This window comes from Cyprinus carpio, chromosome A3 (assembly GCF_018340385.1).
Source record: "Cyprinus carpio isolate SPL01 chromosome A3, ASM1834038v1, whole genome shotgun sequence".
In the NCBI taxonomy this organism is placed as follows: Eukaryota; Metazoa; Chordata; class Actinopteri; order Cypriniformes; family Cyprinidae; genus Cyprinus; species Cyprinus carpio.
In genome coordinates this window covers 30,873,114-30,888,929 of record NC_056574.1, presented here as the reverse complement: position 1 = coordinate 30,888,929, position 15,816 = coordinate 30,873,114, and the positions used below count along the sequence as shown (strand labels likewise).

At 36.1% G+C, this 15,816-nt stretch overlaps 1 protein-coding gene across 1 annotated transcript in view; it reads right to left on the bottom strand.

Moving 5' to 3' along the window:
* The window catches only part of LOC109059977 (glutamate receptor ionotropic, NMDA 2C-like), a 58,861-nt gene extending 45,045 nt beyond the window's left edge, over positions 1 to 13,816 (bottom strand). Inside the window, exon 1 of the mRNA XM_042729803.1 lies at positions 12,860 to 13,816. The gene's annotated coding sequence lies outside the window, so the exon portion shown is untranslated. The remainder of the gene's footprint in view (positions 1 to 12,859) is intronic.
* Positions 13,817 to 15,816: the final 2,000 nt, after the last annotated feature.

Here is a 15,816-nt window from a genome sequence, read left to right as displayed (position 1 = left end):
GAAAGTATTTCCATCCATCCCTGAGCTCATTTTCCCATTCACTCACAACATTACAAACCTTTGATATGTCAAGGGAATCACATTCCAACTCCAGTTCCATCACACCCTGACCCTGGCAAATTCCTCATAATGATACAGTGGCATTTAAAGATGCAATCCTTCCCATAACCCCTTGCTTAAAAGGCACATAACCAGGAGTTGATTGTAATATCAAGAGAAAAAAAGTGAAATACTAGGCCAACATAATAAAAAAGCTCCTCCTCCAGTGCTTGACCTATCAGATGAGATCAAATTAAATATTGCACACGAATTACAGCATACTGGCAAAAATACATGCAAGAGCCAAAAGACTCTGTATTTCTGTACATGTAATAATCTCTATATATACAGTGTAGATTACTTTAAATTTAAAAAGTAAATATAATATATAATATTAAAATAATATATTATAGTAAATATAATATGGGACAATAATTTTTTTTATGTCAAATAACCACTCTACTTCCTCACTGCCATTACTGTAATGCAAAAAAAGTATATATTGTTTACATTATCTATACAGTACTTATACATAGAAAATATAAGCATAATAATAATATGGTGCTCTACCATGTTAAGGCTTATTTAAAATGCTTTGAATATGGTAAAAAAGTTTATACATAAAAAAATAAGTTTAATATAACAATAAACACTTTATAATATTTATAATATATATAATATTATATATAAATATATATAATATTTATAATTTATTTAAAATGCTTTGAATAAAGTAAATATAAATGACTTCCACTAGACTTCCTCATTGCCATTACTGTGATGCAAAAAATTATGTATTTCTTTTATTATTCATACAGTATTAATAAATAAATAAATAAATAAATAAATAATAATACGGTGCTTTACCATATTTAAACATTAAAAATCCTTTGAATAAGCTAAAAAAAAAATAAACTGTTTAAGTGTTTGTGTAAAATAAGGTTAAACAGCACAACTTAGCAAACTGATTCCATAAAATGCCCATGGACTTGTAGGGGATGTGAAAAGGTATTAAATCAGACGCATCTTCACTGATCTCATTTTTGGACAAACAGTCGAGTCAATAAACAGGCGCGTTTATTGTCACATCAGATCAAGGTCAGTGCTCCATTTTAATCTGAATCTTCATGACTGTGGCGCTGACGGATGTTTAACCTGCAGCATTCATTCAGCCTGCCATCAGATTTCACCTCTTAGCTATCGTGACTCAGCATCTGGCTGTCTGTCATCGGCCCTGACAAGCTCCAGGTTCAGTTTTACTCATGTTGTCTGTCATGATGCCTGTCATTATGGCCTCGTGATAAACATCAGTAACAAGCTGTCACATTAATACGCAGATATACTTTCTCTCTGTTCCGCCTGCAGCCGTTCATCATGATTCTCACGCTCCACATTGTGCTTCCAGGCTACAGGCAGCTGACTGTACTGTACTGTATCAACAGATATATCAGCATAACACACTAAAATAATGCAATAAATATGAACTAAATAACAGCTGTGACAAAAATAAGAAGCATAATATTTTAAAATATAAAGTGTTGTGCAAGGAATTAGGTGATGATGATGATGATGATGATGATGACAATAATAAAAATAAAATGTAAAAAAAATATTAAAAATAATAATTTACTTTAAAATGTTTGTTAAATATCATGCTATAACCACAAAAAATGTTATCTCTAATGACCACTGCTTATCAAAATGAAGGACCTTTCTTCCCACATTTGGGTTGAATCTCTTTCTCTCTCTCTCTCTCTCTCTCTCTCTCTCTCTCTCTCTCTCTCTATTTCTTTCTCTCTCTCTCTCTCTCTACTGTCTGTATATATATATATATATATATATATATATATATATATATATATTATATGTGTGTGTGTGTGTGTGTGTAGACAGACAGATAGATAGATAGATAGATAGATAGATAGATAGATAGATAGATAGATAGATAGATAGATAGATAGATAGATAGATAGATAGATAGATAGATAGATAGATAGATAGATAGATAGATAGATAGATAGATAGATAGATCCAAAAACCATTAACCACAATATCAAAGCAAACAACCCTTGCTCTCAATATCAAGGGTTTCTCTAGTTGCCCTACATCTTCTTATAAGCTTATCACACTATGCTTAACACAAGGTTAAGGCTACTTTAAACCCTGGGATATGAAGCTTTTTCTGTGCTAAACCTAAATTGTAGTGCCCAAGGATCCATGTGTGAATTAATAACCCAAGGTAAATTACAAACAATGAAACACAGAGCAAGGTAACCTGTTCAAGACACATGACTGGCCTGGAGAGTTGTGCTGATTCTCTCTGTGGTATTGTGTTTGACAGTGTATTTTAGCATGTGCACGTGCTCATAAGGCGCTCATTAAAGCTGCTGCATGACTGTGGCTTAACGAGCCATTAAAGGGCCATTAAGACTCATTAAAGCACAGTCATGCAGCAGTCGTGCTGGCTTAACATGACACTGACTGATTCTGCTGCAGGTATAAACGCCTCACAAGGTGACTGCTCTAACATTATACAGCCTTCTAGAACTTCCCCATGTCCAAATCTTACTGCATTTGAATCCATAAAAATTAAAGTCTTTCAATCTTTCTCATTTTATAGAAACCTGATGAGTTTAAAATAGAAGTTTGACCTGGATCTGTATCGGCGGATACCAAATGTAACTGCAACTACATTTTTACATCATCTTAACAAAATTTTAATGGTGTTTGCATGTGCATGATGACACAATGTGTTGTGGGTAGTTGCCAGGGTGTTGCTATGCGGTTGCTAAGGTGAGACCCACATAAAAGTCTCTATGACATTCTGGTTCCTCCTTTAGTGTAACTCAACAGAATGGTTTAATATGTTTTATTGCAAGCAAAGCATAAATCATATAAATCCATATTTTGATGGCTCATAAACATGACAACAGGCAGGACGTGCTTCAGTTTAAGGTGTTACTAGCTCAGATCTCTAAATGCTACAGTCTGACTAACTTAAATTCACTGACATAATAGCGACCTTAAGCATTTAGTTTGGCATTTATGTCTAAAAACACAGAGGCTATCAATTTCCCTTTAATTACATTCATGATATTCACTAATAAATAATAAATCATTGGTTCATTCAAACATGGGTACACAGACGTGTCCAGCAGTCTAACATGCTACACTCCATCTGAACAACATTTTCTAATTATTATGCATAGATTTTTATAGTTCTCAAATTATGAGTATGGGACACCATACTTGGCCACATGTCCTTTCCAGACCGAACCAAACCAAACCAAACCAAACCAGACCAAACCACAAAGCTCTTTGAAGTAATCGGATTGGAGTTTCATTACAAATAATGTTTTGTGAAGGGAAAATCTCGAACCTGGCAACCCTGACTTGAGCTATGGGTGGTACATAGGGTCAAATAGAACCCGTGTTAATGGTGCTGTGTTAATGCATTATTATTGCTTTAACCTGGCACCCCTAAATTCAACACAAGAAGCGTTTTTTTCACGCATGTCTGTCTGACATGTTTTTTCGCTGCCTTTTGATTGACAGGAAATAATTGGCCCTGATCATCAGCTGTTTTAAAACAATCAGCCGATGGCTAACAGTGCAAATAATTATTTTTATCGGCTGATACCAATTATTGGCCGATAAATTGGTGCATCCCTACAAAAAGGTGTAAGAGGTCAAGGTTCAAATGTGCACACGATGCCTGTATATATATTTAAAATTAGGGGTGCATGATAAATATCGGCCGATAATTAATGCACATCTCGTCAGTAAACCCAGTTCTCTAATCAGCGGTAAATTCCATTAGTTACCACTGATTAGAGAACCGGGTTTACTGACGAGATGCACATTAATTATTGGCTGTTTTTTAATATTGGCTGATAATTTTATATTCAAATATAGCAGTAACTCAAACATTAGGCATATTTCCAATAGTATGATTCGTTGTTAAATTAAATTAAATTAAATTACCTCATCACATATGTTTAATATATCAAAGTACATCAAGTTGTCATCTTGAATATTAAAAAAACTTTAAAAAAAACAAGGTCTCTGTATTAACACTTGCCCCTTATACATATGTTTTATCCTAAACTCTCAATATAGGAAACAAAGGTAATAACCTTCTTCACACGGCTTCTCTCTCATCAGCATTAATTTTGACATGGATCTGGTCCTGGACCAGCACCTGGGACATTCTGTAAAGATCTCTATTAACGCAGAGCCCTAGAAGGATGCAAAGAGTCCATCCATCAAGATACCCCCCCCCCCCCCCCCCGCTGCCCCCAGAACACATTTCTCACTCTCAACCTTCTTAGCACAACAAGCCGATTTTTTTATTTTAATTTTTTTTTATGTTTTTGCGTGAGAGTGAGGATTTTTTTCCAGGCTGTTTAACTGTAATAACATCTGAAAGACAGCAGATTACGTTGGAATTGAACATGTGTTGCAGGGGCAATGATACATTTTACTTGACACATGTAGCTGTAGACTCCATATATCTTATATGGCATCACTGTCAACGCTAAACTCCAGTGCATGTTGGGTTATGGTGCACAGCAAAAGCACCCACTGGGTTTTCATGTATGGATAGATATGTATATATGTGTGTGGGGGGGGGCTATTTGGAGTGCGGGATCATGATAAGACGGCCTTAAGCTGAGGTTGTGGCTGGTGTGCGGGATCATGATAGCGCGCGCGCGCGGCCGCGCACTTCTTCCACCGCTGCCGCGCAGAAGAAATAATGTGCCCGCGCACACGCATAAATGAGTTGGGAAAGATATTTGCGAAAGCGAATGAATTGCAATGCTCGGGTAAACCGCTGTAGAGTTGATATCACGTTAAGAGTTAGAACCGGTGAATGCGGTTTACAGTTTCATAGAAAGGGAATGATGTGCGCCAAATGAGTCGCTGTTGAAACCGAATATTTTAATGGTTGCGTAGCCTACGAAATAGCTCAACTCGAGAGCCGACGCAAACGCAATGACATGTGAAATAAAACGTCATCATGTATTAAAGAAGAGTGGCTTGATTAAGTGCTGGAAACAGCGGATGATGGGCACAGAACGGTAACAAAACTCAGAGACATTTACAGTCACACAGGTTTAGTGTGCAAACTGTACATCATAGGGATGTTTAGATAGCTATAGAAGAATTGACGTTCACGTTTTTTTTTTTTTTTTATATTTAACTTACAGATCTCAGTTTAAATGCTTCAGTTTCTATTCTATTCTATTCTATTCTATTCTATTCTATTCTATTCTATTCTATTCTATTCTATCAGTTTAAATGCTTCAGTTTGTTTTGATATTATATTATGTTAGGCCTATATTATTAACCTAATAAATAATTGACCTTGTTTTTTAATGGGGTCTCTGCTCATCAAGGATGTATTTGTTTTATCGAAAATACAGAAGAAAAAAACAGTAATATTGTGAAACATTATTGCAATTTCTAATATTGGTTTTCCTGTTTTAATATACTTTAAAATATCATTTATTCCCGTGGAGCAAAGCTGAATTTTCAGCATCATTACTCCAGCCTTCAGTGTCATATTATCCTTCAGAAATCATTCTAATCTGCTAATTTATTATCAGTGATGAATATGTTGTGCTGCTTAATATTTTTACTTTTTTTTTTTTTTGAACGTTTAACTTTTTTCTTTGATTCTTAGATTAATAAAAAAGTTAAAAAGAACAGCATTTATTCAAAATAGTAATCTTTTCTAAAAATATGTCTTTATTATCACTTTTTATCCATTTAACACATTCTTGCTGAATAAAAGTATTAATTTCTTTAAAAAAAGAAAAAAAAAAAAATATTGACCACAAACATTTTAGTAGTGTATATTGTAATACAAAATTTCTATTTTGAATAAACACTGTCCTTTTTAACTTTTTATTTATCAAAGAATCCCGAAAAAATACCACAAGTCCCAAAAAAATATTATGCAGCACAACTGTTTCCAACATTGATTATAAATCAGCATATTAGAATGATTTGTGAAGGATCATGTGACACCGAAGACTGGAGAAATGATTCTGAAAATTGCTTTGCTTCATAGGAATAAATTATATTTTAAAGTATATTAAAATAGAAAACTTTTATTTTTTAAATTGCAATAATATTTCACAATATTATTTTGTGAAATAATATTCAATATTTTTATCAAATAGATACACCCTTGATGAGCATAAGAAACTTATTTAATAAACATTATTGATCCCCAAACTTTTGAATGGCAGTGTATTATACTGTATATATATATATATATATATATATATATATATATATATATATATATATATATATATAATATAGTATAAAGTTTTCTCAGGTAATCTAAAATGTACATCATTTAGTCACGGGTCAAATTAAATACAAATAGCACATTAAAGTTAAAAGTTACACACTTTTTTTTGTGCGCGCTGTACATGTCTGGTATAAATAATGTTTTTGCACAGATGGCCGAAATGTCCGCCCAATAGAGAAAAGTTTTGCTCAGCAAGAAAAAAAAAATTAGAGGGAACATTGGTTGTTGATTATAAGACGGAATTTACCCTTATCCAGATGTCACTACACTGCTTTAACAGCAGAGTATCTGCTTCCCTCCACTCATGCACAACACTCACTTTTTTCCAACTTGCACTGCCACCAACCCACTCACACGGAGTAATCTGCGTATAAACATACCACTTTGTTTTGTAATCTGGCTTGTGGATTGACATGTGTTGAAAACATAGTAACTTTCAGTGACCTTCCGCACAGGGAAGGGATGCAGCTGTGTTAGTCACATCTGTAGTGTGAAAAATACTTGATTTTACAAAAATACTTCTATACGACTATACGTAATGTGGTAGCTTGCCTAAAAGCGAAACATCTGCAATGATTTACTCACACTCATGTCACTACAAACGAAAGGTGCATTTCCCAAAAGCACTGATAGCCAACTATCGTCACAAGTTTCAATGAACTGTATTGGTAATGACAGAACTTAGTTGCATTTGGGAAATGCAACCCTGTGGGACTTTCTTATATGGAACAAGAAAAAAAATTGTGTCTGTTTTTTTTCTGTTTTGGCCGTAAAGTGAAAGTCGTTGGGATCCAATGGTATTGACTAGTGTTGAGATTGTTGCTAAAAATAAAATGAATACTAAAACTATTAAAAATAGTGTATGCTAATGAATAAAAAAAAAAAAACTGACTTTCATCGTATAGACAAAAACATTCTCCAAAATATCTTAAAAATATATTCAGAAGAAAGAAACACACACAGGTTTGGAACAACAAGACAGTGAGAAAATGATGACAGAAATTTCTTAAAATATCACTTTAAGTACTTAGTAAGTAATCAAAATTAATTAATTATTAAATAAATAAAAAGTTTAAAAAAAGCAGCATTGTTGAATTGCTTGAACTTCCTGAGTTTCGTTATCATAATAATCATCAAAGTCAAAATATACATGTCGGTGGTAACCAGGGCATTGATGTGACGTTGCCAAGGTGTTCAAAATGGTTGGTAGATGACTGCTTACAAAACATTTTTCACCTAATAATGTTTCATATGGTAACACTAAATTAATTAAGTATCTTTAAGTCTAGATTTTATTTTTATTTTTTTCAGGTGAATATCGTAAGTTTGATCACTTTAAAAAGTAATAGCACACCTATTCTCAACAAGCTACAAAATTCATGTCTGTCTTAGGGTCTGTCCAAGTATGAACAATAAACAAACCACTTAAAAATTAAAAAATACATTTGCAAAGGCATGCATTTGTAAAAATGAAAAATATTTTATATTAGAGATGTAATATTACTATTAAGAGTCTTATGCTGCAGTGCAGGCTAGCAGAGACATGCTTTGGTGTTTGCTGTAGCTTTATTTGCATCCTACAGCGTTTTAATTTCTTCTTTGCCAGAGGACATTATAGTGATCAAGGTGCACTTGGATTGCATTCTGAATACAAATACAAACACGTGTTTTGTTGACAGTAACACCTGAGCGTGCCAACGGAGGTTCCCCACTAACTAAGCTTTGTGTGTGTGAGAGAGAGAGACACGTGCGTATTCACATTTCCACCTGCAGTCAAAAGAGAAATGTTCATTTCCTGCCCGTTTCTCAAAGGAATTACACTGACTGACAGATTATGTGGCCATGGGAGCTTGTTGCTTACAAAATGTACAATTTCCCCTACATGACCTTGGAGCAATCCTGCAAGTTCTGCTCTTTCATCAGTCCCACAGTGGCTGTGTCACGCTTGTCTTGTAAAATTGTTAGGTTGAACTCATATGCATCACTAACCTCTCTACCCTTTAACTCTTGTTCATATAAAAAAAGATATTACAATCACTTTCATTTCAGTTCTCAAAATATGATAAACATGTCCCTTCTATCTATCTATCTATCTATCTATCTATCTATCTATCTATCTATCTATCTATCTATCTATCTATCTATCTATCTATCTATCTATCTATCTATCTATCTATCTATCTATCTATCTATCTATCTATCTATCTATCTGTTCAGTGTGTGTTGTTGTTATCAGGTTCTCCTCACTGATGGAGTCAGTTTAAAGTCATTCACACATTTCATTACACTGATCAGCTCTGGGCAACGTGTAATGTCACAACTTGCTGACGATGCATTGTCCTGTATGGTGTAATGATGCGCTGGATGTTGTTTCTGGGAGATAGATCTCATCAAGCTGTGTGAGCAGTGCCAGTCACTCATCTAAAATACTGGACAACAGAACAGTCTTAAAGTAACGGCTCACCTAAAAATAAAACATTACCATTTACTCACCCTCATGTCGTTCCAAACCTGTATGACTTTTTGTCCACACTTTGAAAACACCATTATTTCATATGGAAAGTTTTGGTTGGTTCTTCACACAAAGCTATTGTGGAATATGTGGAATATAGTCCTGTAGACTCAAGAGCAGCGTGAACATTCTGTAAAACATCTCCTGTTGAGTTACACAAAAGAAAGTTTAAAACTAAATGAGAGTGAGTAAATGAGGACAGGCCTTTAATTTTGGGTGAACAGTCATACTTCAAACGATCACTGAATTTACTGCACTGTCATTATGGCTTTCAGCGTCGTCTTCTTCATAAAACCACGTCTATTCATTAAACTGCCAGCAAGAACAGCACTGCTGCTCCGCTGTAATTCATTTACTCCATGTGTCTCTGTGCAAAGATTGAACGTCGTTCTGTGGCACTGGGTGATCTCAGACAACATAATGAATGTAATCTAATTCCTCACATTGATATGTTTTAGTCCCACTGAACTGTGTTTTTTCACCTGTGGTGTAGCACTACCGGCTTTGTGTGTGTGACTTGCATGTTTGTATTACATAAACACTTTTTTGTGCACATCTAATGTGAGGAATATATCGTGTGTGTTTGGTGTGGATATGTGGTGCATGTTCGGCTGTAGTATGGATTAAGACAGCATCTGTTTAGAAATGTCTGTTTGACCCATTTGCACTGGTCGACACCCTGCTGCACAGAAAACAAATCGTACATCCGAAATACAAAGTTTATGAAGACAAAAAGTGGTGCTTGTTCATGCAAACGTTGCCACCTTGATGCTAGTGTGTAAGCAGGGTTATTTTAGTAATGGTTTATTAAAAACAGTTTTTTTATGTCTGTTTTTTAGTTTTTATTTTAGTTTTAGTTAGTTTAGTACATAGTTACACTAAATTAAAATGAAAAATGTTCCCTCCCTATTTCAGTTAAAGCCATTTTAATGCAAGTTTTTTATGGCTTTAGCTAATAACCCTGATTGAAAGCCGCTGCACATTATCACGTCAGTGCATTTAATGCATATCTCAGACATGCATACTGTATGTTTCATTAAACAGCTTGGTAAGAAAGCGTATAATCAATGTTTAGATGAAGTCTTGTTTTGCGTACAGAATCTGATGTGATTATTGTTGGGTTGCGAGTATTGAGTGTTGACAGATAAGGCAAGGCGAGCTCTGCTGGTTGTGTTCTGTGTAAGCAGAGAACAGATGCATTGATCCCAGGGTTTGCTGGCTCCACACTGCACTGACTTGTCCACCACACAACAGGGTGGACACACACACACACACACACACACACACACACACACACACTTAGAGCACACAGGCATTTGAGAACCAGCACACGCTCACCCTCTCCATGACTTGGCTCAACTTTCCCAATCTCTTCTTCTGATCATCATCACTCATATTTGGAAAGAACAATTTTGTATCTTTTTATTGAATTTTGTATCTGTGTGTATCTGTGACTATTGCTGATACTTAACCCTTATGAAGCCTACTGTATCATATATGATACACAGATTTCCAAGGCCTCTTATTTTTAATACTATAAAGGCTGTTGTTTATAATATTTTTTTTTAAAATTTAATAGTTGTCTTCTGTATTATGACTGATAGTTTATCCTTTTTTAGCAAATAAAATGCCTTTTAGTATCATTCTAAAAAAATCCAGGTTGTGGTTCTTTTATATTGTTAGTCATTTCAAGATGAACAGTTATTAGATTTAAACCAGTTGAAATGATCCATATGTCATTTTTTAGAAAAATCATGTTCAAAAGTGATGCTTTTGAGAAATGTTTATTTGTTTGTTTCTCAGATTAATATGCTTGTATTATTATATGGTTTGCCCCACAATAAAAACTACAGAGCTAAAACTAATAAATAAAATGATAAAACTAAGCATTTTAATATCATCAGGTATATTATTGGGAGATAGAGTGACAGCTGATATTAGTATGTATTCTATGTAAGTGGTCTGGTATACTATTATAAAGAGCTCATTGATATCATACTATATGAGCCATAAAAGCCAGATTTATCAAACATGACACTCAAAAAAATGACAGTGACATGTGAATTTTTTGGATTTTAAAAAAATATTTTATCTAAAGGTTCAAAAAATTCTGACTACTAATTAATTTTAAATGTCAGGCTTTAAAGAGTTAAAATAGCTGGACAACTGAACAAACACCAAACCTTAAGGAGAAAACTGAGCCACATCTAGGATCCAAAATATCATAGAGACTTGGGAGAGATTTTTTTTTTTTTACCTTCACCAGTAAACAACCACCTAGTAACCACCAAGAACACCCTGGCAACCAGCTAGCAATAAAAAAAAAACCTCTCTAGCATTGTTGCGGCAAGAGCAAATTGCAAACTCTCTACCTGTCTCATCTGTGTGAAAAAATGTGAACAATTGTATCTTTAGCTTGTTACTGGGAAAATTCTCTTCCAGGTTACAGGTCAACCTTGAGAAATCTGGTAACCTATAAGTGCTTCTTAATTGGTTGAAGGACAAACTGAAAAATTAGACATGATTTCTCAACTGATCTACACAGGCTCATACTGAATGTGACACAAAGCCTGCGATTTAGTCTTGAGTGAAGAGAGAACACCTCATAGTCTTGACGTAACAGCCGGCCACTTGACGTAACTGTCTTACACGCCTACAACGTACACTGTGTCCTTCATAGTACACACTACACATGCAGTGCCAACCCTACACAGATCTTCCTTACATTTCTCAGCAAATATGCTAACAGGGACATCTAAATCATGTCTACTTGCTTATAACTACAACATACAACATTCATCATCGAATGAGCTTAAATATAGACATTATTCCTGTTAGGGCAAAATTCATTCTTATTATTAAAAGTAAAATCATATCAGGCCATATCTGATAAAACACTGTTCTAAAAAAAAAAAATATATATATATTACTCTTAAAGCACTGCTCTGAATGAGAACAAGGACGCAAGGGCAATCAGGTCATTCTACAAAATTTTTCAGTTTTTCACATAAATGCTAATAAATGACATTTCTATCTATATTCCACACATATATTTGAAAACAACAGTTGATTTTTACTAATCATCTCCTGTTTTACTAATTATTCATTTTCTCCCAAAAATCATCTTGATATGACTGAAAACTGAAGAGTTATAATTATAATTGTAATGATGTTTCTCCATTTGCCCTGGAGCATATATTTAGCCGGGCTCTTTCTAATTTTGAAACTGTCACCCACCACTGTGATTTCATAATAACTTTCCCTGAACATTTTGCACAAGATTACTTGTGATTGGATCTAGCAGTTGTCTCTTTCTAGCCATCCCAAATACTTCTTTCCATTATCCACCTTGTTGTTATGAAGCACCCTCTTCTCACTACGAAAGTGGCACATTATCACAGCTTCAGCGGGACGGATCCCAAATGCGTCAGTGTGTGCTCCATAATAACTGCTCCCAACAGTAATTACTGAAAGCTGTCATTGCTCCCTATCCAAGATTTCTCAGTTCACCTCTCAACAGAATTCAATTTCTGCCGCTTTAACATTCCAGGACAACGACTTTAACAGGAAACGTGCTCCTTCTGCTGTGAAAAGTGATTGATGTTTGTTGTACCTGCAAGTCAGGAACCACAGAGTGACATACTACAGCAACAACACGCATTAACCTACAGGTTTGTTTTCTGGTGTCGATCTGACATGAATGAAAACTTTACTATTTCAACAAGCATCCAACCTGTGGGTGCACTGGTTTGTGAAGACACAGTTCGCAGCGCTGTCCGAACACAGTAAGGCACTTTCAGGATGATTCATAACCCAAACACACTTAGCATTCATTTCACACTGCACAAAATCATAAATGGAATTGCCAGTTCACTAAAAGCACAAATTAACAGGTGCGCAACTTCAAAAATCCTGTTTAGAGTGCATCTGAGTGTATGTGTGCGCCAGCAACATCCCTGCCAGAAGTGAAGGTGATCAGTTACCTGCTTTGGCAAACCACATCCAGCCCGGACGCCCGACAGCACATTTTCTCCTTCGTGACTCGTCCTGATTTTTTTCTTCTTATTTTTTTCCCCTCGTCCCCCCTCCTTCTTTCTCTCTCTCTCTCTCGTGGCTCTTGTTTGATTCTATTTCAGTGTAGACAGAACAGCCCACTGTGACAGTGGCATGGTCTCTAGCAGTTTGGCAGAAGGTCACATCATCTTTCGTGAGGGGAGGGGGGGACGGATGGAGGGAGGGGGGGGTGGAGAGATGGAGGAAGAGTGGATGCCAGAGGAGAAATGAGAGGCAGGAGACGGCTGTCCACAAGTGTCCTGGTACAGACACGCATAGAGCTCCTTGTCCAGGATGGTCACTGGTTAGGCAGCCACATGTGTCTCAATTCTCATTGGACAGGTCAAAATCTCAGTGTCTTATCTGCGTCCAAATCAGACCAGAAATGGAATAGAATTTTGAATGTTCTGCTGTTCCATGTCAAAACAAACAAATAGGAAATGGAGTTTTCGGTGTATTCCGAGTTCTTTTCAGTCCAAAGAACAAATTTCGTTTACCTTGTTAACATGTTTCCAACATGTTCTTCAAGTGTAGTCCTCATTCCAGTAAAAGACACCATGGATTACTCCAAAAACTTGCAGTTCGAAGGGCACACAGGTGGCACAGGCCGATAGGAGGAGCTTCTTGTTTTAGCCAGCTGTTGAGTGCTAGCCAACAGATATTTTAACTTCTTATTCCCTGGAGTTTGTAGTTATTTTCTTGACTCCTGTAGTTGTAAAGCGATATCCCGTTCCTCATTTCTGTTTCCCTGACCCCTGATGTTTTGTTGGAGTTGATGTGTTGGTCTGTGGCTGTGGAGTGCAGTTGCGGTTCTCAGATTACTGTAGTTGTAATCCCGGCTCCTTCTGCACTCCATATCAGAGGCAGGACTTGTGAGCTGTAATCATTATGTGGTAAGGATTTATTCTAACTCTCCCTCTCTCTCTAACCCTCCTCCCTCCCTTCTCCCTTCCTCTAGAGTAGACCATCTTCTCTCTCTCTCTTTAAATAACTCTTCTTAAACAGATGGCTTCCGTGATTGTGAGGCATTTCTACTCCCATTCTTTGAAGTCCAGACATAATATTGATAGCAATTTCATACTCTGAGAATGCAACTGCATACTTTCGGCATTGCCATCTATTTTACTTTTTAATCTTGTTTATGACCGTATACTTGTGTGTACAGCATTTAGGTTAGGTTTTACTACCAATAGCTCAAATGCTGTAGCCTAATAGAAGTTTCTCTCAGTGCTAAAGCTCTGGAGGTGGATTTATCTTGTTGGACTCACTTTTTTAATGGTGAAAAAGGTGTATTAAACAAACAGTTGAGAGGCAGAAGAGATCGTACATGTTTAAATCATGCAAGTGAACACACACACAAGTACAAGCAAATATCATTCATCCATGCATTATTCTGGTCCTGGATGCTGATTGGTTAATTCAGCCATCCTGGGATCCAAATGTAAAAAAATTTATTTGTTGAGTTGTTGAACTGAATCGCTGAAGCTGTAATACCCTCGGAAGTACATCTTTATAACTTATTTACACTTAAAGAGTGCATATTTGTTCTTTAAATGGAGAATTCACTTAGAAATGAAAATTCTGTCAATATTTACTCACCCACGTGTCATTTAAAACCTGTATGACTTATTTTCTTCTGTGGAACACAAAAGGAGTTATTCTGAAGAATGTTTCAGCTGCTTTTGTCTTTATTGTGAAAGTCAATGTTGTACAAAACAATCAAGCTCCGAAAAGGACAGAAGGATAGCATGAAATTGATCCAAAAAATTCTAAACATCAGCTAAGGTCAAATCTCATTGGTTCTTGGATGTCACGTAAACAAACATCATGATGTACAAAATTAAGGCGCTTTGACAGAAATTGCCTTCTGTCAAAGAGTTTGAACCAATCACAAAACTCTGAAACGCACAATTAATCCACACCATTTAGTGGGACATGACAGTCAAAAATATAGTGGATATAGTATTGGCTAAATGGCCAATACACATTGTTTGTCACACTATATTTATAGGTTTAAAAAGACCTTTAAAAGATGTGAAAAATCACATCTGTTAGTGTGGACAGTACAATCTGTTGGTTCATGGGTTCCAGTTTTGAGGCCTGGCTCATGTCCTCATCTTTCCCTCTGTCTCATTACCGCTCCTGACTCTCTCTGCTGTCCTAATAATACAAGCTAAAACCTGGCCACAGAGAATACTATATTTGCTAATCTGAATTTATTTTCCATTATAGGATTGTTACTATAGAGTCCTGGCAAAGTCTAATATTGGACTTGTAAGCATTTTGCAGACATATCCAAAAAAAAAATGTCCATTTCAAATCACTACCCCGTTAATTGTCAATGGTGGTTTATGTTAAGACCCTGCAACGCTTAGAAACCACCCAGTTTTTTTTAATGAGCAAATTTTTTTTCAAGACTTGCAGGTGGCCGCTGGGCGGAGGAGGACACACATGTCGGGATGAGAGAAAGAGAGAGAGGCAGAGATGGCCATATGCTCTCTCTCTCCACGACTTGGCCGAGGCGTTTCACACGGCCTACAGGAACAACAGGAGAGAGATACAGAAGAGGCAGCGCTGGCACGTGCGTTTGAAATCCTCACACGTAAAGTACGCATTCTTCCTCATCATGTGGAAAAGTTGGTATTATTAGTCAGGGATTGATGGAAAATTAGAAAAGGAGGGGGGAAGGGCCCATCTTGGCACGGACCAGATCTCAGGGGAGACGTCCAAATATAGCCAGAAGTCTCAGAGTATTGAACAACAGCAGCTCAGCTTACGTCCTCAAACCTGCCCGTCCCTCTCTCCGATGCCCTCTTGCTCTATTGTGCTACTGATCTTTGTTCTTCCTGAATTTCCTCATCATAGCAGCAGAGTTAAGTGTGTTTTG